This window comes from Bubalus kerabau, chromosome 15 (assembly GCF_029407905.1).
Source record: "Bubalus kerabau isolate K-KA32 ecotype Philippines breed swamp buffalo chromosome 15, PCC_UOA_SB_1v2, whole genome shotgun sequence".
NCBI classification, from domain to species: Eukaryota; Metazoa; Chordata; class Mammalia; order Artiodactyla; family Bovidae; genus Bubalus; species Bubalus kerabau.
In genome coordinates this window covers 66,287,708-66,315,044 of record NC_073638.1, presented here as the reverse complement: position 1 = coordinate 66,315,044, position 27,337 = coordinate 66,287,708, and the positions used below count along the sequence as shown (strand labels likewise).

At 47.0% G+C, this 27,337-nt stretch overlaps 1 protein-coding gene, 1 long non-coding RNA gene and 1 other non-coding gene across 6 annotated transcripts in view; 1 reads left to right on the top strand and 2 right to left on the bottom strand.

Annotated features, from left to right (window-relative positions):
• CD44 (CD44 molecule (IN blood group)) overlaps positions 1-27,337 on the bottom strand; it is an 88,664-nt gene that overhangs the window by 57,361 nt on the left and 3,966 nt on the right. The window lies entirely within an intron of this gene.
• Positions 16,854-25,012, top strand: LOC129629315 (uncharacterized). The gene is made up of 3 exons (XR_008703139.1): positions 16,854-16,982; positions 23,312-23,433; positions 24,882-25,012. It is a non-coding gene; the product is annotated as an uncharacterized LOC129629315 (long non-coding RNA).
• Positions 19,570-19,642, bottom strand: TRNAC-GCA (transfer RNA cysteine (anticodon GCA)). Its single transcript has one exon. It is a non-coding gene; the product is annotated as a tRNA-Cys (tRNA).

The window sequence follows — 27,337 nt, the reverse complement described above, 5'->3', positions numbered from 1 at the left end:
GAGACCAACTTTCAGCTCTGTAACCAGTGTTGTCTGTCTGGACTTCACAGTCATCCTCTCCAAGATGAGCAAGGCCTTTCTGCATCCTGTCATAGGGCCCCTTCTGAGGCCAGATCTTCTGCGACCTCTCGAGCACACACACGGAGCACCCCACGTGCAGACCCCGGGAGACCATCTGCAGTCATGCTGTGCCCAGAGACTCAGTTCTCCGAGCCAGACTTCTCCAGATGGCCCCAAACGAATTAGTGTGTTTTCCAACAGGCGCCACCTAGATGGGCCTGGCCCCTTCCGTCATCTCCTCATTAAGGGTGAGGCAGCATTAAGGCAGAATGAGATTTCTTTTCCTGATTTGGTCCCACCAGAGTAGGCTGTGAGCCTGGGGAAGCTGGTCTTCTTGAAGACCGGGAGAAGGCCAGTTCATGTGACTGAGTGACTCGTGCACTTTCCAGGGCCATGATAATAACTGCAAACGTTCATCCAGCACCTAATTGGACCCATATGAAGTTTTTAATATTTTACACCTAAAAATTCATTTAATTCTCACAGCAGTGGTGGTATATGGCAGGCACTTTTATTATCCCCATTTGACACAGAAGGTAACTGATTCTTTGAGAAGACAGGAATGACCTGAGCCAGGGGCCAGCAGACCAGATTTCCGACTGGGCAGTCTGGCTGATCACATTGCAGTGTTAAGTGGCACCTCATGCGTGGGACAGATGCTAAGCTACAGGAAATCTACTTCTTCTTCACGTGGTTTTTAAGGTGCAGAGAGGTGAGAATTAAAAGAGGGCTCTGCAGAGAGGAATTTGAGCTAGTAAGCTCAAGTATTATTTTAAGATCACAGGTCTCTTGATTCAGGACCAAAGGCTTAAAAGGGTAGGGCCCTTCTCCTAAGAGCTTGGGAAGATGTCAGTGGGAAAACCTGCACTAATGGAACTTACACCCTCTCCCCGAGGCAAAGATGCCAAGGAGGTCCCTGTGTTTGCTGACTTTCCCCAACAGAAGGCTGGCTTCCTCTTTCTCACCCTACTTGTCCTCTTCCCATCGTCCCCTTGAAGATCAAAGACTCCAACCCCAGCTGCAGCCTCAGGCCTCTTCTGCCCTTTACAGTCTGAGGACTCTGGCGCAGGTCAGGCAGGACAGAATGAAGACAGGTTGGCCGAGGACTGGGATGCCAGACCACAGGCTGTCCCTGTGACATTTTGAGATATCTCATGACCAGCCTACAAATTTCAACAGACCAGGCCATTCCAGCTGGGGCATGACACTCCATTCACTCCATCAAACTCCTGGAGTCAATCACATGCAAGCCAAAAGCACCTGTGGGTTCTCCACATTTTCACCTTTATACTGTTTATCATGAGTTAGCCAGGATCCTCTTTCTATCGTCTGATTTGCTGAGCTCATGTCTGGAAAAGGTTATGCAACTCACAAATCTAATCGAACTGATTCTGATCAGAACTAGGAAGAGAAAAAGTCAATTTTTTAAAAAAAAAAGGCTTTATTGCTAATTGGATCACCCGTGCTTAAAGCCAGGCAGGATAATAGGGGGCAGCTAACCACATTCTCATGAGACACAAGAGGAAACAAAAATCCACAACGACTGAGCATGGCCCCCAGCCAGTTGTGAGAGAAGCAGGCCCTCTGGGGTCCATAATTGCTAGATTCTGGATCCCCTGTCCAGCGCTCTGACGACTGAACTTGCTTTTGTAAGAGGCCTGAGCAAGCCGTTCCAATAAAGGCCACAGTCCACAGTGTCAATGGGACACGAAGAAACCATTCTGTTCTTCACTGTGATTGTTTAATGTCTTAGGAGCCCAGAAGTTTCCATCTAGGAGTCTTCCTGGCAATTACAGCCCCTGCTGCCACCCAGGTCTGCCAGTCCAGAAGGCTGGCAGCATTCCTGCTGCCCCACATCTCTCGCCCCCATCCCCTGATGCCCATGTGATGGGCGCCTGATGAAAGGGTCTATTGTTCAGCATCCCCTTCTGAACCAGGCCAAAATCACGCTCAGTGGCCGAATCGCCTTTGGCTGCCCCGGGCAGACCATGAGTCTTGAGTGACTCAGTCTCTCCTGGAATTGCCCTGGAGGCGGGTGAGGATTTAATGAGCAGAGAAAATACTCATACACCATCATCCCCAGAGAATTTCCTCCAGAATGTTTCCTGGGTGGCTTTCAACTGAGCTATTCATCTCTTGGCGCTCAGAAGGGAAATGCACCCCAATTTCTTGGCGCCTGACTCTATCCCCTGGCCTCTCAGCCTCTTGTCCAAGGAGCCTGTCATGGCAGCCAACACTGAACCAACAAGGACCTATCACATCCGCTCTGTCAGAGGCGAGTCCAAGGGCTCTCAGCCACTACCCTGACACTTCAGTCTAGGCCTCCAAAGGACCAACCCCATGAAGCTCTTAGCTTGTTTGTACAGAGTCTAAAGAAAGAGCCCCCACCCCTGCCTCCTGGTGGAAGGATGGGAACTGGGGGAGAAGAGAGGGTGGGAAGGTCTGTTTAGGCCCCCACTCCTGATCCTGGATCCAACAGTCTTTCTGGCCAAGGAGAGTGTGTCCCAGAACTGTCACCTTGGTACCCAGTTCTGTGAGGCTCAGTGGTTTTGATGAACGAGTCTCCGGGAAGACAGCTGAGGGAGAGAAACCACAGCGTGTACCCCTACCTGTTGCCATGGTGACCAGAAATGCTCGGCTCTGGGCCTAAGACCTTTATTTTCTTCTGTTTTCTTCTTTTTTGGATCATATCTGTTTAACAGACTGACTAACACAAACCCAGGATGTGGTTAAAAACAAACGAGAAAGTATCTCGGGAGCCCACATGGGGTTTTTCCTGTTGCAAGTAGAAAAAAAAAAAAAAAAGAGGTTCTACTTTGTTTCATGCCTATATATACTTTGGTGGCGTGGGGAGCCAGTTCAAGTTATATCACCTATCTGGTTCAGGTACAGCTCTGGCTCAGGTCTGGAGCCAGATCTTTGAGGAACTGGCTGGTTTTATTTTGAGGGGAGTACTTCATGAGGGGCTTCCCTGGTAGCTCAGCTGGTAAAGAATCCGCCTACAATGCAGGAGACCCTGGTTTGATTCCTGGGTCAGGAAGATCCCCTGGAGAAGGGCTAGGCTATCCACTCCAGGATTCTTGGGCTTCCCTGATGGCTCACACAGTAAAGAATCGCCTGCAGTACGGGAGACCTGGGTTCAATCCCTTGGGTTGGGAAGATTCCCTTGGAGAAGGGCATGTCAACCCATGCCAGTATTCTTGCCTGGAGAACCCCATGGACAGATGTGCCTGGCGGGGTTCAGTCCATGGGGTCGCAAAGAGTCAGACATGACTGAGCAACTCAGCACAGCACAGCACACTTCATGAGAGCTGAGGTGGGCTGAGACCATCACTCACAGATAATAGCTGCTTTTCGGGGTGGTTAGTGAGTCACCAACACACAGATGACCCGTAGGGCCCCATCTGGGCGAGGGGCGAAGGGCTTCTACCTAAATCTTGTTCATTATGAGCTGTGTGACCTTGAATAAATCACTCTCGATCTCTGGTTCACGCCTAAACTTCCTGCCTCCCAGGATGAAGGGAGGAGTTAGGAAATGCTTGAGCTGGTAGGATAAAGCAGGGAGGAGCCAGATGCACACCTGGGATGATACAAACATCTCAACACTTTTCAAGAATCGAATATTAAGATGCATATAGACTCCAACCCCAGCAGAACAGGTGGATCAAAGCACAAGCAGGTGTCAGTAATATCACTATGGTGGGGTCTTTCCAGCTCCACTTACAAAGCATTTCTACATCCAAAAGCAGCCCTGTGAGGCCCATCAGGTAGGTACTATGGCCCCATTTTACAGATGAAGAAACTAAGGAGCAAGAGATTCAGAGACTCCTAAGTCTTACAGAATCCGAATAAAATCCAGACCTCAACTGATTTTCGAGGTATTCTGATTTTCCCGATTATCCGTGGTTCTGCCCTTTCCATCTTGGGCGTCAGCCAGCAAAGGGGGAAAGTGGCAGCATTCAGACAGAAGGGTGATGATTTTCATACTTTACCTTCCCTTCTCCTCCCAATGATGTCTTAGGTAGAACCACAATATTTAAGAATGGAGGAAAGCAGAGCTGCTTCCATGGGAGCTGGAGTGAGGATGAAGGGGCAGACCCAAGACCCTGGATCCAACAGCGGCTCATTCTTGCCCAGCCCCAACCCCACACCACCAAGGTCCTGATACCCTCCACAATGCTTTAAGAAGCTGCATGGAACACTCGGGAAACCACTGCAGTAGGGGCCCATATAGCAATGATAACCACTGCTTGGCAAGGCGTGCTATGTGCCGGGGGCTCCAAAGCATCCTAAGACGGATAGTCACCCCCATGACAGCTGTGAAAGCAGAGGGTCAGGGCGCTAAGTCACCAGTACAAGGCTCTGAAGCTTGAAGGCTGCAGCCCAAGTGAAATGCATTGTATAAAATGCTTTATAAGTGATCCAAGCTTAGTAATTTAAAAAAAAATGCTCTCATCAGTGTAATGTAAAGTTCTCCTTAAAGGTTGGCCCTGGTTCACCCTGTGGAGAGAAGATAGCTAAGTCTGCCTTTCCAAACCCAATCTACAGTGATGTTCCAAACCCAATCTACAGTGATGGGAGCTGATCAGCAAAGGACTCGAGAGGATTGCCAGATCCAGAAACTGAGGTGAAGCTGCTGCCCTCCAAGGTAGAGCCATCCAGGCTGAGGGGAACAGAAGGCCAGCACCAATTCCCACAGAGCCCAGCAGGACTGCCCAGTCTGGGGTATCTCCAACTTGGATTGGAATTCCTTGACGCTATCTCTTCCAGCATCCTTTCAAGGGATGAAGAGAAGATTCTGGAATCCATGGAGCTGCTTTTCAGTGTCAGACATTAATCTAGGTGTGGTAACAATGTCCTACCATGGGATCCTCAGAGCAGCTTTGAGAGGTCAAATCATCAACTCCGTTTTTGCAGATGAAACAAGTGAGGTTCAGAGCACAACTGACTCAACATTCGACTGTGGAAGTGGCATGGTCACAAGTCAAAGGCTGGAATTATCCCTGGTCTCTGACATGAGTTAGTTCAGATGTTTACCAAAGCCACGCGCCTCTGCTTGGGGCACAGAGACTCTCACACTGGGGGCTGGAAATGCAAGGACCCTGTTGGGTGTGGTTGGGACAGGTCCTACTGCTGGACCTCTGGCTGGGCTTCTCTGCCATATTACCAAGAATGGAGCTCCTACTGTGTGCTAAGTGCTTCACACTGATTGTCTCATTTAATTCCCACAACAAATGTATGATAAAAGGACTATTATTGATCAGACCTTATTACAGATACGAAAACTACAGTTTAGAGAGGTTAAGAAACTTGTTCTTTTCCTATTCATTTATTTGTATAATTAAATGTAAGTTGCCTCTATAAGTTAATTATGTCAAATTAAACATTTAATTAATTGGCATTTTAATATTTAATTGTTGACATTTTACCTGTTTTTCTTATTTCTGAATTTTGGTACTTGGAATACAGACTCTTATGATATCCAAAAAGAAGAAAATAATTTGTCCAAGTTTGCACTGTTAAGGGGTCAAGCAGCCTGGCACCTTTACATGGATTGAGATAGAACAAGAACCAGGCCTTTAGGTTGCCCCTTTTCTCTTCAAAACGACAGTAGTGAACTGATGCAGCAACAAAAGCACATGTTGGTAACAACAAGTATTACAGTGACCAAGGAGAATTCTAGATTTCCACCGATTTTGAATTAGGAGGGCTTGGAAATCATCAGGTCGTGTTTTTGTGACTCAGTCATTCTCTCTTCTCATAGATTATGTTTCTCTCTCTCTCCCTCTATCAGACGCTAAAGTGAAGAGCGGTGTGTGTGCACCCATGTGAATCACAATCTCCTTCGCAGTTCAAGAACCTGACCATTATTCATTCTCCAGATGCTTTTGGAATATTACTCAGCCATAAAAAGGAACAAAACTGAGTCCTTTGTAGAGATGTGGATGGACCTGGGATCCGTCATATAGAGTGAAGTAAGTCAGAAAGATAAAAACAAATATCATATATTAATACATGTATGTGGAATCTAGAAAGAAATGGTACCAATGAACCTATTTGCAAGGCAGGAATAGAGACGCAGACATAGAGAACGGATATATGGACACAGAGAAAGGAAGAGTAGGATGAACTGAGAGATTAGAATCGACATATATACACTGCTGCTGCTGCTGCTAAGTCGCTTCAGTCGTGTCTGACTCTGTGCGACCCCATAGACGGCAGCCCACCAGGCTCCCCCGTCCCTGGGATTCTCCAGGCAAGAACACTGGAGTGGGTTGCCATTTCCTTCTCCAATGCATGAAAGTGAAAAGTGAAAGTGAAGTCGCTCAGTCGTGTCCGACTCTTAGCGGCCCCATGGACTGCAGCCCACCAGGCTCCTCCATCCACGGGATTTTCCAGGCAAGAGTACTGGAGTGGGCTGCCATTGCCTTCTCCGCATATATACACTAATATGTGTAAAATAGATAGCTGTTGGGAAGCTTCTATATAACACAAGGAGCTCAGCTCTGTGCTCTGTGATGACCTAGATGGTTGGGATTGGCAGGGGGAGGGTAGAGGGAAGTCCAAGAGGGAGGGAATATATGTATACATGTAACTGATTCACTTAGTTGTACAACAGAAACTAACACAACATTGTAAAGAAATTACACTCCAATCAAAAAAAAGTTCGGGAAAAAGAATTTACAAAAAAAAAAAAAAGATTAATACAAATGTTTCAAAACAGAGACCCTACAAAGGGAGATGCTGGATCATGGGGATATTTTTAAAAATCTGGGCCAGAAGGTTTCTAGGATCAGTACAGTTCCAATTGCCCTGTGAGCTAAGAGCTTGTAATTCACACCTCTTCCTGAGCTTTCAATCTCTGAAATCTCATCTGTAACCACAGATGCCAGATGCAAATGCCAGGCTCCAGAGAAGTCATTCCTGACAAGCTTTTAAATCCGACTCAAGCCACAGAGTTTGGACCAAAATCTTTACCATTTCATGCGTCGCCGGAGTGGGCCAAACATAACTTCCTGCTCTTAAGGAACATGGCCCACACAAAAAAGCCAGGAGGCTTGGAAATAGAGAAGGTTACAAATGACCCTTCTGCCAAACTGTCAAAGAAAATGAGATCTGGATTTTCCTTTAAATAAGTGGTCACTGGACACGGAAAGAGACCACACCTGGGTGAAGGCCTAAACTCTTTTCACCATGGACATCTGAGGGGCATCCTAGAAGCTCTAGGATGAGGATGACAAGAACTCTTCCTATGAAATCTGTGCCTCTCAGGTCACTATTGGTCTCCCTAGGGCATGGTGCAAGGCATACATTCAAAGCCCCTTCTAGAAGATACGACCCTGGCAGCTGAGGACAGACAAGATCCCTGCCCTAAAAGAGCTTACGCACTAGCGTGGGGAAACAAGACAGTCATACAGGGAAATGCTGAGAATATAAATAAGGCAGTGTGGGGTAGTGATAGTACTACACAAAAATAAAAGATAAACAGGCTGCCTCTTCTGGCAGTCTGTGTGGTCTGAGGCCCACTCTTTTATGAAGCTGTTGGGTATATTTTCCTTATTTATTATGGGGCTCTTGGTGAGATCAGATACCTGACAAAAGAAAATACCTATACACAAACAGAGAGATTAAATCATATTTGGAATTCATCTTTGCCTTCCAGGGTCAATGACGAGATGTCCCTAGAATGCGGGCTTAGGATAAACATGGGAGACTTGGAAGGCAAAGGCCACGGCAACTGAATGAGCCCCCTTCGGTGTCCACTTCAGCCATAAGCTGGGTACAGAGTTGATGGAAGTGGGCTGCAGACACCCATTCTGGGTCTTTGCCTGAACTTGAAGGAGGCAAATCAGCATGACAGAGCAGCCCATCAGACTGCAACTGTGCTAAGTCCACGCACCAGCCCTGAAGGCTTTCAAGAATCTCCCAGCATCTTCAGCCTCTCGGAGTTTACAGTTACTAAGGTGATGGAGCAATCACCCCCATGGTGTTTGTAAGATGGTACAGCAGCCAAGCTCATAGTCTTTCACATTAGAGAGACTTGAGTCCAAAGCCCAGCTTGGGGTCCTGTGGAATGTTGGGCACACCGTGTTTTTTTAACCTCTTAGCCTCATTTCTTCCTTAGTAAAGAAAAGGCAGTAACTCCCTCATGGGTGCTTTTAAGTGTAAACGAAGACGTACACTCGAAACAGGTGGCAAAGTACCTGATGCTTAGTAAGGTGGCTGGGATTTGATTAATATTAGACAGTCATCTCAAGGATTAAAGCGTATTTAAGGCTAAGAGCCTCCTGCTCTGACAATTCTTGATAAACTGGCCAGCCATTCACTGTATCACCGGTAATAGCCACTCAAAACTCCCAGTTAGGAGTCAGGAGCTTAATTACTCAGATACACAAGCCCCCACTCTATACAGAATGTGCAATTGACAGATAGGAAGGAAAGGAAGAAGGAAGAGGGAAAAACAGAAAGGAAGGAAGAAATCGTCAGATAGATGAATGGATAGATGGATAGACAGACGCTATTTATAAAACACTATTCTTGGAAGAAGTCTGCCTCAAGTGATACTAACCCATAGGATCAAAATGGGTTCCATTAGGACCATTCCTTGTTCATCTTTGTATCTGCCATGTCTGATTCATAGTATGGTGGCCCAATAGATGTTTCTTTAGTTTTGTGGGAAATACATTAGAGTCCAGTGACCTGGGATCTGGAGTGTGACTTCTTACTAATAAGCCATCAGTACTCATCAGTAAGGCTTCAGTTTCTTTATCAGCCCCATGAAGAAGTTGGCTTTGGTAGTCTCTAGGTCCCTTGGCCAACCTAACGCTCTGCCTGTAGAAGGACAAGTCTGTGTTTCTTTTAAACTTGTTCTCTAAACCTGAGTGGCTCCCTCTTGCCTGCAGGGTTGTGGTATTTCCCTCTGGAATCAAGGCGGCGGTGGTGTGATGGCTGCGTCAAGCAGGCTGGAGAGGCCAACAAAAAGAAACAATAGACAAAACAACAGTGTTACCAGCATCCTGCTCTCCGATTACACCAACGAAACGCCTTCCAGCCCACAGAGACTAGAACCTGCCCCACTGAAGTCGGAGGGAGAGAATGGTTTCAATTAAGAGAAGCACAGCAGGATCGCGGATTCCCTTAGAGAGACTGCTCCTAAATTATTACAAACAGCCCCAGTGCTCCCTGTAGCAAATTTCAGCACCGCGGGCCAACTCAGGCCATTCTTCAGTTGTGAGACAATCCTCCAGTGAGATACTTTTGAGCAGATCCCACCTACACCCCTGGAAGTCGAGACGCCCACTCTTGATTGACTCCCTGATCTCTGGTGGTCTCACAGGTCCCGCTGCCAGTGCGGAGAGAGAAGAGGGAGGTTCGCTCCACCTGTTTTCCCAAAGATGACTCTCAGTAGTATGAAATTATTTCAAGACCGTTCATTTTCAAGGAGCCAGAAAAACCCAGATTCTCAGGAAAAGGAGACGCCTTGAAGCTTTAAGGCCTCCAGTTCTGGAGATGGGGAGGATAGGATGGGCCCCATAAGACTGAGTGGGAACGTTCGTGTGGTATTAGAGGGAGAAGATGGAATTCCAGCCCCACCACATGAGAGCAGAGACTTCTTGGGCAAGTTACTTCATCTTTATGAGTCTCAGTTTCTCAGTCTATAAAATGGCTCTGAGGAAATGCAGTCATTCATTTACTGAATGGATATTTGCTGCAAACCTCAAAGAGAGGTTTATGGGACTTAGATAATAAACTCACAGGAAAGCATCAGCGTTGAGTTTGGCTCATAATAAGTGTTCAGTAAATGTCAATCTTTTTCCTTCTCCCACAGGAAGATTAAAAAAAAAACATCTTGCCTGACCAGCCCCAGCTCTCCCAGATATCAAGGGGACCCCTGGGTTCTGATTTATAACGTATTTACACTAGGAACAATTGTTTGTGTTTTGATAGTCTTGTTTCAGCCCAAACAACTGCTGCACACTCTGCAACCACACTCTTAAGAAACTAAAAGCAAAATGAGAACGTGACACAAAGGCAGACACTCCTATTAAAAGAGGCAAAGTTTTAGTCACTTCTGAGGCGCGGCTGGGAGGGGCCGGATCTTCCTTTCTTTAGAGGCGAACAGAACTAAGCAGTTAAAGGTAATTAAAGTATTTGGGGGAGATAAGAGGATTGAACATCCCAATATGATTGAGGGGTGGGCACTTCCATGTATTCAAAAGCTGGTCACCCAGCCCCAGCCCCTCCACAACCAGGAAATTCCAAGCCTGGGCTTCTGGGGGAAGCAGTGGACCCTGAGGAACTTCAAAATTTCCAGAATGAGAAGGAGGCTACTGCATTAAATTACCCCTAAGGGTCTTTCTACACTCTGAGACCAGGAAATAGCACTGTAAAAGAGCGCTTCTCCCCAAGAGGGAGGGAAATACCATCTCCTCCTCCAGTCTCATGCCAACTGTCAGCACTGAAGGCAGGAAGAGGCAGATCCTGCTGAGACAAGCAGCCCTGGAGACTGCCTGTCATCAAGCAAGTAAAGACAGGCCTGGAGCGCGACGGCCGACTCGCTTTCACCAGCTTCTGCAATAGCCAAGCTTCCCGGAACATCCCCGGCTGCCGTGTCTGCCTGGCAACAGTTGTTCCAGTAAGCACGTGGGTGTCAGCACTTTGGTGTCCCCTCCCCACCAAATTAAATGAGATCTTATTGACTAATATTTGCCCAGAAATGGAATGAACATCTTCCAAAGGCAGCTGGAAGCATTTCTCAAGCGCAGCAGGAACAAAGTTTGGGCTGAATGAGGACGGGAGAGGCTCCGGGTCTATACTGCAGTTCTGACACTGAGGATGCTTGCTCCCTGTCGGTCACTCCACATACCATCTGGTAGTCCTTACACCATCCTGCACCTAGGTATTATTACTCTGCCTTAAAGATAAGAAAACTGAGCTTCAGAGTGTTGTCAATTGCCACATAATTGATGAGGGGCAGGACTCGAACCCAGGCTTCCGGGTGGCTCAGGGGTCAAGATTCTGCCTGCTATGCAGGAGCCACAGGAGATGCAGGTTTGATCCTGGGTTGGGAAGATCCCCTGGAAGAGGGCACGGCAACCCACTCCAGTATTCTCGCCTGGAGAACCCCTTGGACAGAGGAGCCTAGTGGGCTACAGTCCATAGGGTTGCAAAGAGTTGGAAACAACTAACGCAACTCGGCATGCATGCAGGACTCAAACCCAGAATGAACTCCAGGACCCACAGTTTCTGAGAGTGGGATACCAGACTCAGATCCCACTCATGAATCCCTGACCTCGGTGCTTAGCCCAGAGGCTGAGCTGACAGTCAATCCTACTAACTACAAGGATGATGAGTAAACATTCTCTAATGTAGCCTTTAGAAGAAGACAGAGAACCTGACTTTGAGAGACTATTTTCTGATGGCCTATTTGAAGAGATGCCTGTTTCTAAATGTCTTCCATAGAGTCTGGGAAGCTCATCTGGAGAAGAAACCAGATGAGTTTCCCAAAGGTTTTAACAATGCACACAATGCAGAATACAGAAGTAGATGTTGACTTTAGCTTTCCGGGCAATACAAATAACAGGAAGCTCAACAGATAATAGGGTACCTTTCCTCTACCCTGAGAAACAGTCTTTAAGGAAGGCTGGAGATTATCTGATGATGCTTTTATGTAAGGAACAGAGCTGCCCCTCAAACAAGTTTCAAAAGAGAGCCATGGGGAGCCCCACCCTCTGTCCCCAGTAAGAAGAATCTAGAATAGCCAAGGCTTGCCTCCCCAAACCTTCCTCCATCTATTCTCTCCCTCAGCAGAACATGTTTCCTCCTTGTCTTTCACAGCCATCCTGAACATTGCACATATTCAGCCTCTGCTTGGTGCCTTTGCAGAAAACCATGTAAGAGACTATATCTAGGTGATGACAGCCAAGAGGAATGGCAGTTGGGGTGATGCACAGTCACAGAGGGAGGAGAAAAGATGTGGTCTATTTGCTGACCCTCATTTGCTTTCTAAGCAAGTTTGTCTCTTACTCCAATAAATATAGATGATACATACATGGATAGATAGGTACATAGACCAACAGATAGATACAGATGATAGACATATGTGATAGATACATGGATGGACGAACGGACAGATACATAATAGACACATGGATACATACATACATAAAGTTTTTTTTTTAACTGAATTTGGACATCACAGACTGAATCCACCAGGGTAAGCCACAACTGCACAAATCCAACCAAACAATAAAGTGGATACAGGCCTTCAGAAAAGAGAAGACTAATTCCAAGTCTATTCATTCAACAAGGTTTTATCCAGTGCCCCCATGGGCACTGTGCTAGGCACTGAGAGACCAGGGCATTGAAAAAGGTCAGCAAGGTCATTGCCCCGACGTAGACTATGGTCCGGGGAAGAAAACACTCAACAGAGCAACAGCACAGCACAGTAAATGTTGTAACAGAAGTGCAGGGTGCTGAACGCTTGCACTTTAAAAGGAAGCCCTTCCTCCCAAGGCCTCTGCTGTCCCCAAGAGATGCCTCCCTGAGGCACTGTCGTTTCAGCTGAGAACTGAAGGATAGACAGGGAACCAGCGGGCCAGGCTCAGCAGGCCCCGCAGTCAGGAAATTCACCTCATAATAAAGCGTAAATCATTTCAGTTTGATAGAATCCATTTCGTCTCGCTCTTTCATCATCAGATTTTGAGAAGCAAGGCCCCCTTCCTATGTCAGAAACCATCACATTCTTGAGGTCCACATTAAACATCCCCTGGGTTTCTCTTCCCTGGATTCAGTCCTTATATATCCTTTAATGATACTTAAGTGATAAAAAGGAATGGAAAAAAAATTTTTAATTCTGAGTTTCCCTCCATGCTGTTAGATTCATGAGCACACTGCATGGAGGTAGGACACTGGCCCAGAAAACCCACCTGTCCATCTTTGGACTAATCAAAATGTTAAGATGTTGGGCCCTTGAGCTTTGGACTCAGAGAAACTATTAATCTTTGGAAGGAGTTTTTCCGCTTATGAAAGAGCAATTATTCATACAAAATTCAATAGTTAATTTAGATTCCCTGAAGCAAATCTGATCCATGGGGAGCCAACACAGCGTGGTTGCAGGAACATCAGCTCTGAGAGTGGAGAAGTTAGGCTTCAAATCCTGAATCTGCATTAATTCTGTGATCTTGGGAAAGTCATTAAATGCCTCTCCTCTACAGGAGTATAATAATGCTAACCGGGAAGTTGATGTGAGTGCTGGATTAGATAATGGAGCTGAACACACGTCACACACATTAAAACACTCCAGGAGTGTAGTTTTTGAAAAGGGAAGCCGGCCTTCTCCCTTGGGGGTCATCATCTCATAATTTACAGGAAGAGATGCTCTTCCAAGGTCGCAGTAATTCTTTTTAAATGGATCACTACAGACTCATGGTCCTCAGCAAAGTGCAGCTCCAGCAGCGCTGAGATGAGCTGCAATGATGAGTTTCTAATAATAAAGTGCTCAAGTGTGCAAAAGATGGACTATTTCTTGCAAATTAAAACAGATTTAAGGTTATTCCCTGATATGCTTTTACTGGAGAGAGAAAAAGATAAAGTTATAGCTATCGTGATTGAGTATAAACCCAGACCATCCAAGCCTCCAACTGCAATGTGTCCGCCATGTGAACTCTTGTCGGTGAGGTGTGTCTTCCCTGGAGAAGCATGAGGGAGAAAACACAAGAACTTGCCTTTTTTCTTTTGCCTACATAGAATTGCAAATCAAACTCTACCAGCTGTGTCGACTCGCTTAGAGCCTTATTGATTATAAGAGACATTGTTACCAATGCAATAAAATTCTTCTAATCAAAGACGAGGCCACCAACTCCTAACTCATTTGGGTGGATCATGACTGGTCTAAGTCGAGCACTGTGGTCAGAGTTCTCCTTGCCAGTGTTAGTGTGGATCTCCCAGGGAATGGCACCCCATTCTTCCAATGAGAAGTAAAGTGAAGTTGTTCAGTCATGTCCAACTCCTTGAGACTCCATGGTCTGTAGCCCACCAGGCTCCTCCATCCATGGGATTTTCCAGACAGGAGTACTGGAGTGGGGTGCCATTTCCTTCTCCAAGGGAAGTCAATTAAGGACTTCTGCAAAAGCCATCCTTCCATTTTTTTTAGAAGAGATATTTATGAATAAGTATTCCTTCTTCTGGTGGTAGACACTGCTTTTTGTTTTTCCATAGGATGCCTGGAACTGTGAGAGTCAACTTGGAACCATGAAGGAGGCTAAACTATAGGAAGACACTGTGAGGGGCAGAGTGGAAAGCTGGAAGAAAACTGGATCTTTGATAACATCATTGAGCTTCTGGAATTATCCTGTTTCCATACTTCTTGCTGTGCTAGATAACAATTTATGAGGGTTGGTCATTCTGTTACTTACAGTGATACCAGCTGACATGCACTGACGTGGGTATACCAAGAAACATGTGACAGATAGCAATTACATGGGACTGACACAACATGGTTTGATCCATAGATGGGCTGTGGCTTTTGTTCAATCATGATAGCTATAACTCCATCCTTATCTCTCCAACCCAAGAAAGCACATCTGAACAAAAGGAAAAGGATGCCATCACCATCACTGGGAGGGGGAATAACCTGAATGTGCTCTTGTTTAGAAGACACAGTTGTTTAGAACTGACCATCTGGATGGCTGGTGCCTATACTCTGCTAATCGATAAATACTATTAGCACTGTGCATGTGTGTGTGTGCACACATCCGACTCTTTGCAGCCCCATGGACTGTAACCCTCCAGACTCCGCTGTCCATGGAATTTTCCAGGCAAGAATACTGGAATGGGTTGCAATTTCCTACTGCAGGGTATCTTCCTGACCTATGGATTGAACCTGCATCTCCTGCATTGTCAAGCGGATTCTTTATCACTGTGCCACCTGGGCTTTTACCTGAAAGCATTCTCAGTGATGCTTTGTGGTGGGTTTTTTGTTTTTGTTTTTTCCTTACCACATCTATCTCACCCTCCTGATAGAGTCCACTCTGGTCATCTCCAAGTATTTACCACCAACAAAGAGATTTTAAAAAAGTGAGGCCTTTGTAGTCAAATAGTTGGACATCTGAGTCCTAGGGCTCTTGCCTGCTCCTCCTGCCTGGACCCAGTCAATGCACCTGCGTGGCTGCTGGAAGTCATCCTACAAACCACCCCCTAGGGACACATCAATCAGACCCTGGCCTCAAACTCTTGCCACCAAAGTGTTCAAAACAAGACCAAGAAACTTCCAATAAAATGGACCAAATTTGACCTTAAACCAAAGCTTAATGTTCAAGATACCTATGTAAATCATGAATTTTTCTCCCATGGAAAAATGATACTTTTTGCCTCCCAGAGTTTGTGTTCCTTCATTGACCCAATATGTGCTTCTAAAAGTTTGAGTCAACTTGGAGGTTCTCATGGTTCTCTTCCCACCACTGCCTATTGCAGGGCAGGTAGGACAAACCTATTGCTTTCAGAATTTTGAGGAATAAAACCTTGTGTTTTGGCCCTCTTATTCAGAGGACCCTATGTGAGGCAGCCAGAACAGGAGCTGCTGTGGCTAGAGTTGTGATGAGGAGCTCTGACCTCACCTACCAAAATGTCGCCTGGACTTGAGAGCTGGCGGGATTGAGGAGTCAAACAGGTGGCCCCACCCCCATGCCCCAACATGGAGCTGCAGGGATCCTGCAAACACACTCACTGCTATTCATCGAGAAGTCTTCTCTGATGCTGAAAATCAGGTGCAGTCTCCCTGTTACAAGCTCTCACAAGCTCCTGTACTTTTCCTTCTGAGCTCTGACCACAAGTGTAATTAAACAAGGGTGTAATGAGTTATTTACAGCGTCTTCCCAGCTCGAGCATAAGTCCCATCACAGCAGAAACTGTGCCTCTCTTGTTTAAGGTTGTATTCCTAGTGCCTGGCAGAGTGCCTGGCATATATTGGTATTCAGCAAATGCATGTTGAGTAAACAAATGCACCGTTTGAAATCCACTGACTGCTCAGAGAGGCTAGGTAGGAGCTAGGCCAGGCAATGCTGGGCCTTCTGGTTTCCAAAGGCTCATTGAGTCATAAAGGATCAAAACAAACACCAAGCATGCGTGCACAAGGTACTACATAGGAAACCAGATCCGAGAGCAGTGAGGGCCCAGCAGAGTATAAACACCTGCCCTATTTCCCACTGTGTCACACACACACACACACAAAACCCAAGCCCAGGCCTATTTCTCTTCCTCTCTGTCCCTCCAAATCTTCCGGCCCTGGTCAGCCACGTGTCCTCCTGTTTAGTGCCCTCTCCTATCATCTCAAAGGATGAAATGGAAAGGGTACTGGATGGAGGGTCAGAAACCAGAGTTTTGACTCTGACTGGCTGTGTGACCTTGGGCAAGTCATGTGCAGTCTTCGAGATGGCCTTTTCATCCAAAAGAAATAGGTGGACTCTATCTTCCAGCACCTTTCCCCATCCCGACATGCCATCATCATTGGCTTTGTGTCACCAGATCCTGAAAACTTCTCACTTAGGGCCCTTTCTCCGCTTTTCCATCTTTGGATCCATAATTCAGTGCTGCTATAGGATGCAGCTCAGCCTTGCACCTTCTAAGCCCTAGCAAAGACTCTGAAAACCCTCCCTCATTTGCCTCCAGCACTTTTATTGAGTCACTGCAGTAGGGGTATTGTGACACGACTTGGCAGGGCACCGCCATCCCCTGCAGGCTAGCTGTGTCTGCCCGCCTCCGGAAACGGCAGGATCAAGAACTTGAGCACATACCAAGGGCCCTAGATAAGCGCTGCCCTGGAGAGGAGGGCAGCACGTAGGAGAGCATTCCGAAGACTACAATTTCAATGACTGGGGTCAACCAGCAACAGGAGACAGAGATAAAGGTGAAAGTGACTTCAGGTAATAACAGAACCTTGTAGTTTCTATTCTTACATCACAAGTTTCTGCCTACCAGCACAAAACACTTTTACACCAGCAGGTAAAGGTAGAGAGGTCTAGGAGAGGCAGATGGATTATTACCCCCACGCCATTTCACACAGCGTACTGAAACATTAGACAGATAAAGCCCGCGGCCCAGGGTCACACAATTAGGCTTTGACATGGTGGGAATTAGAGCAGTGTCCTAATCTCACCCAGGGGCTATTTCCAATAGACTCCTGATGGAGCCTTTGTTTATCCCTTGGTTCTACCTTATTTTAGCTACCCAGACAGCGAGCTTGCTTTTTTCCCTTGGGCATAAACAGGGGAAAACTGGAGCCGCTCAGAGTGGGCTGACCAGCCAGAGTTCAGAATCCAGCCTTCTCGACTTGGATGCTCCAGCGGGGCCAGCCTATGGAATGTTACTACTGTTTGTACCTGGGAGGCAAGGAAGAGCCCCCCGTGGCAGCTGAGAATGCAGAGGCTCCAGGGCTGATAAAAGTTGTAATTAACATGCACATATAACCCTTTCATCTTCAAAGGCTTTAACTAACATGAGTTAGCTATGCCTCCTACCATCCCCATGGCTGAGGAATCATTTTCGTCTTCTCAGTTTACAAATGAAGAAGTTGATGCGAGAAGCTACCCTTGGCCACGAGGTCTGGGCCTTGTTCAGAGGAGATTCCTGGCTCCAAGCACCTTACTTCACTAGGGTTGATGGGAAAACAGAATGTGAATGAATCAGGAGAGAAGGCTCAGGGGACCAAACTCCTCTGGGAAAGAGGCTGCATTTATACCATTCTGGAAGGAGACTCAGTCTATGGTATGGCTATTTAACCAGATTAAGTGGGCTAAACTCCCAGCGTTACACACACTATCGGAAAGGTACACCAGAAAAGCCTGCTGCTCTACTGTGGTGATGTCTGTGTGATACAGGAGGGTCAAATCCTCCGTACTGCGCCTATAACAGACATCATTAATTGACCACAGCACTCTCTGTGGACTTCCCAGGTGGCACTAGTGGTAAAGAACCCACGGGTCAATGCAGGAGACATAAGAGACGTGGGTTCAATCTCTGTGCTGGGAAGGTAGAGTCTACCTGCAATGCAGGAAACCCAGGTTCGATCCCTGGGTCGGGAAGATCCCCTGGAGAAGGAAACGGCAACCCACTCCAGGATTCTTGCTGAGGAAATCCCATGGACAGAGGAGCCTGGCAGGCTACAGTCCATGGGGTTGCAAGAGTCGGGCCTGACTTAGCGACTAAACCACCACCACCAATATTCTTGCCTGGAAAATTCCATGGAGAGAGGAGCCTGGTGGACTGCAGTCCATAGGGTTGCAAAGAGAGTCGGACATGACTGAGGCGACTTAGCACACACGCATGCAATCTTTATGGCTGAGCCAAGGTCTGACTTCTTAGCACAGCCTCTCAGGCAGCCTTGAGTAGTCAATGGGAAACGATACAGGAGCTGAAATCTGTTTGCTATTGCTGCCCTGCTGTAGAGCCTGTTTGCGATTCTCTTTAATTGCCAGAAGTTGCCAAAGTTTTTATTTCAACCAATGTTGGAGCTGACCTTTTTCTGAACTCTGTCTAGCACTGTCTAAAGAGGGTGTCATGAGAACTTCTAAGTCTCTGGAATGGAATCTCATAGATGGTGCCACTTGATCACTTGGAATCTGTCCAACCTCATCCTTCACTGTTCTTCAACATGGTGTCTCTTAATTAAAGGGCATGGAGCCCCTTACTGACCCCAATCAAGTCATACTTATTTCCCCAACTTTAAACTTTCAGTTTATTCTTTATGCTTTCCTGAGTCGCTCTCCTTTCTCTGTTCATCTTACTCACGCTCAATTCATCCTCAAATTTTACTGCTTCCATAAACCATCCTACACAATTGCCACACACAGAAATGTCTGCTCTCTTACATACTTTCTTCACTCTTTTAGTTCTTCTTTCACCAAACAGTAAATTCTCTGAGGACAGAAACTAGATCTACTTCCCTCACTTCTTTCCACAAAGACAATCACATAATAGTTTTTCATGCATTTCTTGAATCTGTGGGTTTATCCCCATTTTACACCCAGAGAAACAGAGGCAACTAATAAAAAGCCTTGCCCACAGTCATCCTGTAACTAAGATGGAAAAATGCCGAGCCTCCGCTGGCCGCATGTGGTTCTCACTTCTCCTAGAACGCAGTGTCTGGGGGATTGACTGGAGATACAGATGACTAGACCGTACCCAGCAATTACCGAGAACAATGCCAACGATAGGAGAACTGAATCCATTCAGAAGTATTTCAACTTCTGGTCAGTGGATTCTAGATGGATATGATACAGGACACACCCAGGATGCACTCTGATCTGACTAGGGTTTTCAGTGACCGATAGAAGAGCAGAATCCCAACAGAGCATTTAGTCTTTGACTTACCACCTTGAAGTGAAGGGTTAGTCGCTCAGTCATGTCTGACTCTCTGAGACCCCATAGACTGTAGCCTGCCAGGCTCCTCCATCCATGGAATTCTCCATGCAAGAATACTGGAGCGGGCTGCCATTTCCTTCTCCAGGGGATCTTCCCGACCCAGGGATCGAACCTGGGTCTCCTGCATTGCAGGCAGATTCTTTACCAACTAAGACACCAGGAAAACCCAACTTATCACCTGGACAAACTCCTAAGTAATGTAGTCTTTCTAACTTCCTTTCCCACATCCTGCCCTCACTGAGCAGGAAGAGTTTCTCTGGTTCCACAGAAAAGAAATAAATATCTTAGTAGGAGTCTGGAAGTTTCTCCATAGAAGAAGCAACTCACCATCTCAAAAGACTATCTGTACCACCTTGGTGTATATATATATATATATATATATATATATATATTTCTTTGTTTTGTTTTCAGATTCCCATGGCAATCCTAGTTCTTTTACCTAGGATGCTACAGCTCATCCTCTAAGCACTGCTTTGGCTGAATTCTGTGGTTCATTTTGCACCAACATGTTACAGGGATCCCTTGAGGAAAGATGAGAAATCCAGTGTGTTCATGGAGCTTTGAGAGTGAAGGACACAATCTTTTCTCTTCTTCAGGGGTTGACTTCTCTAGCCTCTTGAAGCAATGTTTGTTCAAAGAATATTGCATCTGGAAGTGAAGTGAAAGTCGCTCAGTTGTGTCCAATTCTTTGAGACCCCATGGACTATACAGTCCATGGAATTCTCCAGGCCAGAATATCGGAGTAAGTAGCCGTTCCTTTCTCCAGGGAATCTTCCCAACCCAGGGATTGAACCCATGTCTCCTGCAGGCGGGTTCCTTACCAGCTGAGCCACAAGGGAAGCCCTATTGCATCTGGATCCTGTGGCTAATCCCAGGACTGACTTTGGGCAGTTTTAGCCGTGGGACTGACATCTGTTGCTAACTTCTCTGGCTTAGACTTCATCTGCTCACCCGCAGGGGGCCAGAAGGATCTGGAGGAGTCCTCTGAGCAGAACACCTTGGCCCAGGAGTCCATCCGGCCAACTGGCGTTTAGTGTAACTCGGTCCATATGCTTGTTGTTTCTGGTATGGATTAATAATTCACTTCTGATATTTAACACAGACCAGGCATCACTTTTGTGTGTTGGGGGGCGGTTGTGGGCGGGGGGGACTGCACCATAGTGTGTTATTCCTTGCATTAACTTTCATGAGGCTTAGGTGTTCATGGGCCTGCAGAATGGTGGGTTTACAGAATGTGAGGCTGAGGAAGGACTGCACAGATCAACTAGAATTCTGTCTCATCTGACACATGGAAAATTGGAGGCAAATTGGCGTAAAATGATTGGCTCTGAATCACACAGTCAATCAGTTACAGAGAGGTGCTGAAGAATTATAGGCATTTCTATACTCGAGGCGCCTTCTGTGTGCTAGACCCGAGCTCCAGACACTGGGTGCTGAACATTGTTCTAGACACTTAACGTGTGCAGCCACTGGGGCTCACGCTGCTCTAATGGGGCTGGGAGGAGAATCAACCTGTTCCACAGCCCTTCTTCCTTCCCCACAGCCCTCCTCCAAAGCCAACCTTCTCATTCCCATCCCACCGCATGGAACAGCTGGTTCGGTACAGAAGGTCTTTAAATCATTGAAAGAAAGAACTCCTCCCTTTTTTCCTTTTAACACAGTGACCAAAAAGCCCACCTCTTTTCTCTAAGTGTCACTGGAATATGATTTTGAAGCTTGGGTTCTGCGTGAGGTTAGATTTGGCAGTGCTGGGGCTGAGAGGTAGATAGACCTCTAGGAAATTAAGATCCTTGGTCTATGGACAAAACCCAGTGAGCTCTAAACTTCTCCTGGCTTGCCTGATACGTCAAACACGAAGAAAGACACACTCAAATTAGAGCGAATGCAGAGTAAAGTGATGTCAAGGAGATGTGAGGATCAGTATAGGAAGCACGAGAAAAAACAATAACAGGTTTCTATAGATCAGAAAGATTTAAAAAGATGAAAAAACATTAGCCAGAACCTATGAAAATCACAAAAGGTAAATGATGAAGATGGCTTTGCTAGCCAAATCTAGAATTTTCATTCATCCAGTCCAACATTTATTGAACATCTACTATAACTGAGAAACTGACAGATGGGAACCTCAAAGATACAAAATTGTATATAATGTACATAAAACAGAAGCTTTTCCCTAAGGAGCTTATAGACTCACCTGTGAAAGAGAACAGAGGCCATAATATAGCTCAGCAGTATCCTTTGAATTTTTTAGATAGAAATATGCTCGTGGGCTTTTCATGAATCATCAGGGAGAAACAACTAGTAGACAAAAGGGCAAAGCAAAAGTCACTTGAGGACGTCTAGAGCAAAGGTCTCCAACCCCCGGGCCACGGACCAGTTTCCGTCTGCAACCTGTTAGGAACCGGGCTGCACAGCAGGAGGTGAGCAGTGGGTAAAACTAAAACCATCTCCCTGCCCTGTCCATGGAAAAACTGCTGCCCATAAGACTGGCTCCTGGTGCCCAAAAGGTTGGGGACTGCTGGTCTAGAGGGATGAGTCTGACCTCTAAGGTTGACCTTGGGAAGATAACTAATTCTATCACAGAGAATCCACTACAAAGATGAAGTTCTGGCAGGAGATTTCTATGGCAGTATTACTTGTCTCTCCAAACTCTGCTTTATGTCTATGTGACCAGCTTTCTTGTGGGTACCTATACCCTTGTCCTCCCCTTGTAGGGAAGTGTGGCCCTGAAACTCACTGATGGCTGAGGGGCTGATTCAGTGACGTCAGCTGGTCTGCTATAGACTATAAGATGATGCTCAGCTCTGTTGGAATCTGCTTCATGAACTGGACACATGCAACAATGGCAACATTTGTAACTGGCATACAGTATTTATGCCATTTGATACTTTTGGAGCCAGGGGCCTGGATAGAAATGATCTTCCAAGCCAGAGGCAAGAGACCAGGTCTAAGCTGCATGGAATTGTTCCTTTCTCCCTGGCATCTTGAGTTCCATAATGGTGAACACTTGTGAAGAGGCCTTATCATCCCCACTCTAATATCCTGGTGGGTTCTCTCTGAGAGAGGAAGTAGAAGATGCTGCCTAGATCCACTACTGATGTGTGGTTTCTTCTAGAAGGCACTGCAGACCTACTCAAGTGCAAAAAGATGTACTGAAATTGAAACAGATGGGGTTCTGTGAGGAGTCACTGCTCCCAGGCCAAAGGCCCAGCTGCCTACCTGCAGGCTGAGTTGGAGGTCTCAGGGGCCTTTGCTTCCCCCTTTCTGGGAGAGCACCCAGAAGAAATGCTACCTGCCCTCTCCCATGCAAAGGCCACCTGCTGGGCCAAACAGCAGCCAAGCCACAGGTTTGCACTGGAGCTGGGAAGAAGGGCAGAGTAAATGTCTAGTTTTGGCCCGATTTCATGTGCCCAGGGTGAGCACGGCCTGTTGCCTGACACTCTTCGCTCTCAGAGTCTATCCTTCTGTCTCCAATTCGAGCTGGTAGAGAGAAGGTCCTGGCATTAAGGACCCTTAAGCTGAGGGCAAACATTTTCACTGCTGTTCGACTGGCTCCTCTCCCAACTTTATCCTGTCATGAGCCAAGGTCCTAGACGATGGAGCCATCAGTCAGCAGCGTTCATCCACCATCCAGGGGACAAGTATGAAGTGATACTGAACAAATGACTCAGTTCACCATCCCCCAAATCCTACTCCTTCCTCAACTCCCCCGACTCCACATCCCATATGGAAGTAAGCAGACCTTCTATCCAGGAACTGGAATGAATGAGCCGCACAGAGTAGGAATGGGAAGATGTTTCCATGACAACTTCTTTCTCCTTCATATTTGCAGCTCCAGCCCCCTCCTCTGACATCATGCACATAAATGGAGAGCAAATCCAGCTCTGTGGATGTTATGATCCTGCCCAGCAGTGTACGAGCAGCTATGAAGACAACCAGTAAGCATACTAGCAGGTATCACTGTTTGGGTTTCTGGACACCCTGATGTCTTGATATACTAAGGAAGGCAGAGCAATGCAGTCAGCAAGGACATGAACCCTGTAGCTAGACCACCTGGACTTGAAACCCAGCTCTACTACTTACCAGCTCTGTGGCCTTGGGGAAGTTATTCAAATTCTCTATGCCTCTGTTTTCTCATATGTAAATGAGGGATAATACGAGCACGCCTTCCTAAGGTTAGTGCATGGATTAAACATGTTAGTAGAGGGAACAACAGGATGATGTCAGCATGTGGTCAGGACTCAGTGTTTGCTATTATTACCAACAGTAGTGACAGTATCTCCAATATATACAACTGACTGCAAAGAAACAAACACGAAATGTACAAGAGCTCTAACTCTCCAGAAAGTTGAGGGTTAGAAAGATGAACTTTCAGGCACAGCTCAAGGAGACTCACCATTGACACCATGGCAAAGTCTCAAAATTACTGGTCTCTGTGAATTCTCTCTCTCCCTAGAATTTTGCACTTAACATTCACTCTCAAAAGCTGAAGACTCAGGAAAGATTTTGGGGACCTAGGTTTTGCAAATCACCTCCTTGGTGACTCAGCCCCTCCCCACCCACCTGGGACCTATCTGCCCACACTTGTTCTTAGGAGAGACTCTTGCCTCAAGAGGACACACCCAGGCAGCCGATGCACCCCCAAACTCAGGGAGATCTGGGTTTGTGAGGTTCTGGACCCCCCTGACACTCACCCCTCATCCTGCCCCAAGTTTCACGGGGTGGATGAGCCATGGGTAGGCAGGACCTGCCCCATTTGTGGTCAGCATCACACGTGGCAAGCTCCATGGAGACAAAGCACCGTTGGCCTCCATATCAGACGTCAGGCTTTGCTGAAGACCTTTAGTAGCTGCAGGAGTCCCACAGAGGAGGCAAGGATCTTCTGGGAAGTTCTTCCACTTCTCTGCCAGTTGCTAACACCTTCCAGAAATTGGAAGGGGGCAGTGTTGGAGGGGTTGGAAGGGAGAGTGTGAGTCTCTCACCCAAGAAGTCCAGCGTCAGATTAGCATCTCCAAAATAAGCCAGCGTTCCAAGTGGGCCACTGCCCAAGAGTGTTTTATTTTGAGGTTTCAATGTGGGACTGGGTGTCATCATCCGGCCTAACTCCCACTCCCTCCTTGGCCCAAGAAGTGAGTCATCCTGTCCTTAGACAGACGTCCCCAGTCACGGCAAGCAGCCACCAAAGCCACAAACAGATGGGTGATCTCCCTACTTGGGCAGACCAAAAACGAGTCCTGTGGTGGGCCGCTGTCCAGCCAAGCGCTCATCTCAGCCTTGTCCTGGAGGCAGTCCCCATCACCACTATCATGTACAGATAGAGGCCTCCGCATCTTAGGTAGACTGTGCAGCATGTCTTCATATACCTGGATGTAGTAATTTCTATATTCTAATTTTCATTTCAGTTCAACAGTAACAGATAACAAATATGGGCCAGGACTGGGTTCTGAGACTACAAAAATGAATGTGATTCCATCCCTGATGTCAGGGGGGTCCCCCACAACACTGTAGAAGAGAGATAAGAGAAGATCTATCTGGTCTGGGGTTTTCCGCCAATGAGAAGTGTGAAAGTCATGAGCACCTCTTGGCCCCAGAAAATAAATATGCTTATTGATCTTAATTTCCCTGTGCAGTTTTTAGGCTAATTCACTGGGGACCTATGGGGACCAGATATCTCCTCGTCAGAGACGAGGTTGGCCACCATTCAGTGACACCAGGGATTCTCAGCTGGGGGTGACTTTATCACCACCCCCCCACCCCCATTTGGCCATGTCTGGAGGCTATATAGGCTGTCACACCTGGCCGGGGGCGGGGCGGGGGCGGTGGCAGGCGTGCACTTTCAGAATCTAGAGTGTGAACATACCAGAGATGCACCATCAGCTGTTATCCAGGAAACCCTCCACTTGACCACAAGCTACTTGAGAGCGAAGACTGTGCCCTGTAGACCATGAGCTCTCAAGACTGCTTGGTGCACCAAATGGGCAGCAAGTGTGTGAGCTTTTGCTGGATATATTGTCCAGTTAATGAACTTGCTCAAGAGCGAGTAAATGAACGGCAGGGCAACAGAAATACACACAACCCGGGCTTATTACCGCTTCATCAGATGCTCAAACTTTCTCTTGTGCACACGGCCCCCTCTTCTTCCCCATCACTGAGTCCCCCAGGCCTCCTGGCTGTGCCTCAGCTCGGCAAGGCTGTCAGTCTTGTGGTCCTAGTTGGGCAGGCTGTCACTCCTTGGTACGGTGTTCCCCATGTAGAACCTTAAGGTTCTTGGATAGAGTCCCGCTCTCTCACATTTAATTCCCCTGTGATACCCAGTACGGTGTGGGACCCACAGAAGACACCTTATACAAGCTTAATGACTGACCAGCAATACCACATTATGGGTAGACACATGCGTTCAGATACTTACACACCTATGGGCACACCCACCATGTATATGTCCACACCTAGCAACCAAAAACCCAGTATGTCATTTTTCTTGGGGCTTCACATATTGGGATGATCAAGAAAGAGAGAGCAGAGGGGCACAAATGTTCCCCTCCAAAGTATAAATTTTCTGAACCAGATAGCAATTTAATTGGATAGTAATTTAATTAGGCTGATTCATGAGCTGTGGAGATGTGATTTTCACTTATGCGAAAATCCATGCAAGTTTCTGACTTCTAATCACACAAAGTCATGCAGTTATTTGTAGAAAAAAATCTATATTAAGTCAAAATATACACTGAACTTCAACTGGTAGAATATATGCATGTTTGAAATCCTGACCCTCCTGGAAAATCCGGAGTTCCCAACCGCTGTGTCCATGCCAAGCCAGATCCCACAACCACACACTTAAGAAAACACTCTGGCAGATCAGGCTGGCTTCCCAAATCCTTGCTGGGCAGCTTCGAGGGAGCACACTTTTTAAGAAAAAATATCAACTTGCTAAAGGATTAAGAGTGGCCTTCCAATTTAAGGTTGGAGGCATCAGCCTCCCCTGGTGAGTCTAGAGAACACTGGTGTGTTTCCCACTGAAGCAAAGACACAAAGGAAATTGAGTCATCAGCATCTGGCTGTGCAACCCCTCAGATATTATCTCTGAAGCAGAAAAGATCCCCTTTGAGAACTCCACTTGGTCTGGCGGGATTTGCCACCTGCTTCAGTTCATTCTTTCATAAGACCCACTTCCCTTTCAGTCTCTTGGTGGAGTCAACTAAAATGGAGGGAAAGACAAGGGTAGCCTGTAACTCAGCCTCCATCCCAGCCAGGACGGGTGGCCAGGGGAGGCCCGCTTCCCTCCCACAACCTCCTCTTCACCTGGAACCGTCTGACACTCAAGGCCAAACTGAAATCTCACTTGAGTGGCCACATGTCACCTCACACCCCACACCGACGTTCCGTTCAAGGTCCTTGCCTTTTCTAGAGAACCGTATCAGCCCATCACCGGGGTCCTTGACACTCCCCCTCACTGGGGCACCCACAACCTGCTAACCGCTGAGGGTTCCACTGAGCATGTAACAAGGGGGCTTCCTGGGTCATTGTACCTAGAATGCTTGCAGGGTCAGAGCCTCTGCAAGCCCCCCCCCTTTTTTTTTTTGTTTCCAGGCAGAAAGCCTTGCCCTGACTTGTCTCTTAGACAAGGAACAGCCTCTCCCTTTTTTCCAAGCCTGCAAATGAGAGCATGTCTAGAAGGGCAGCTGGACTCTGATAAGGGAATTGACTTATTTTAGTAACAAATAGCTAGGTTGGCATCTCTCGACAGCTGTGGCCAGGACTGGAGAGAGACAGGCCAGGGCAGAGCAGGGCAGCCAAGAGTTCTCAGCCTGCCGGGGAAGAGGAAAGCCACTCATCCCAGGCTTCACGTTTGCTGGCCTCA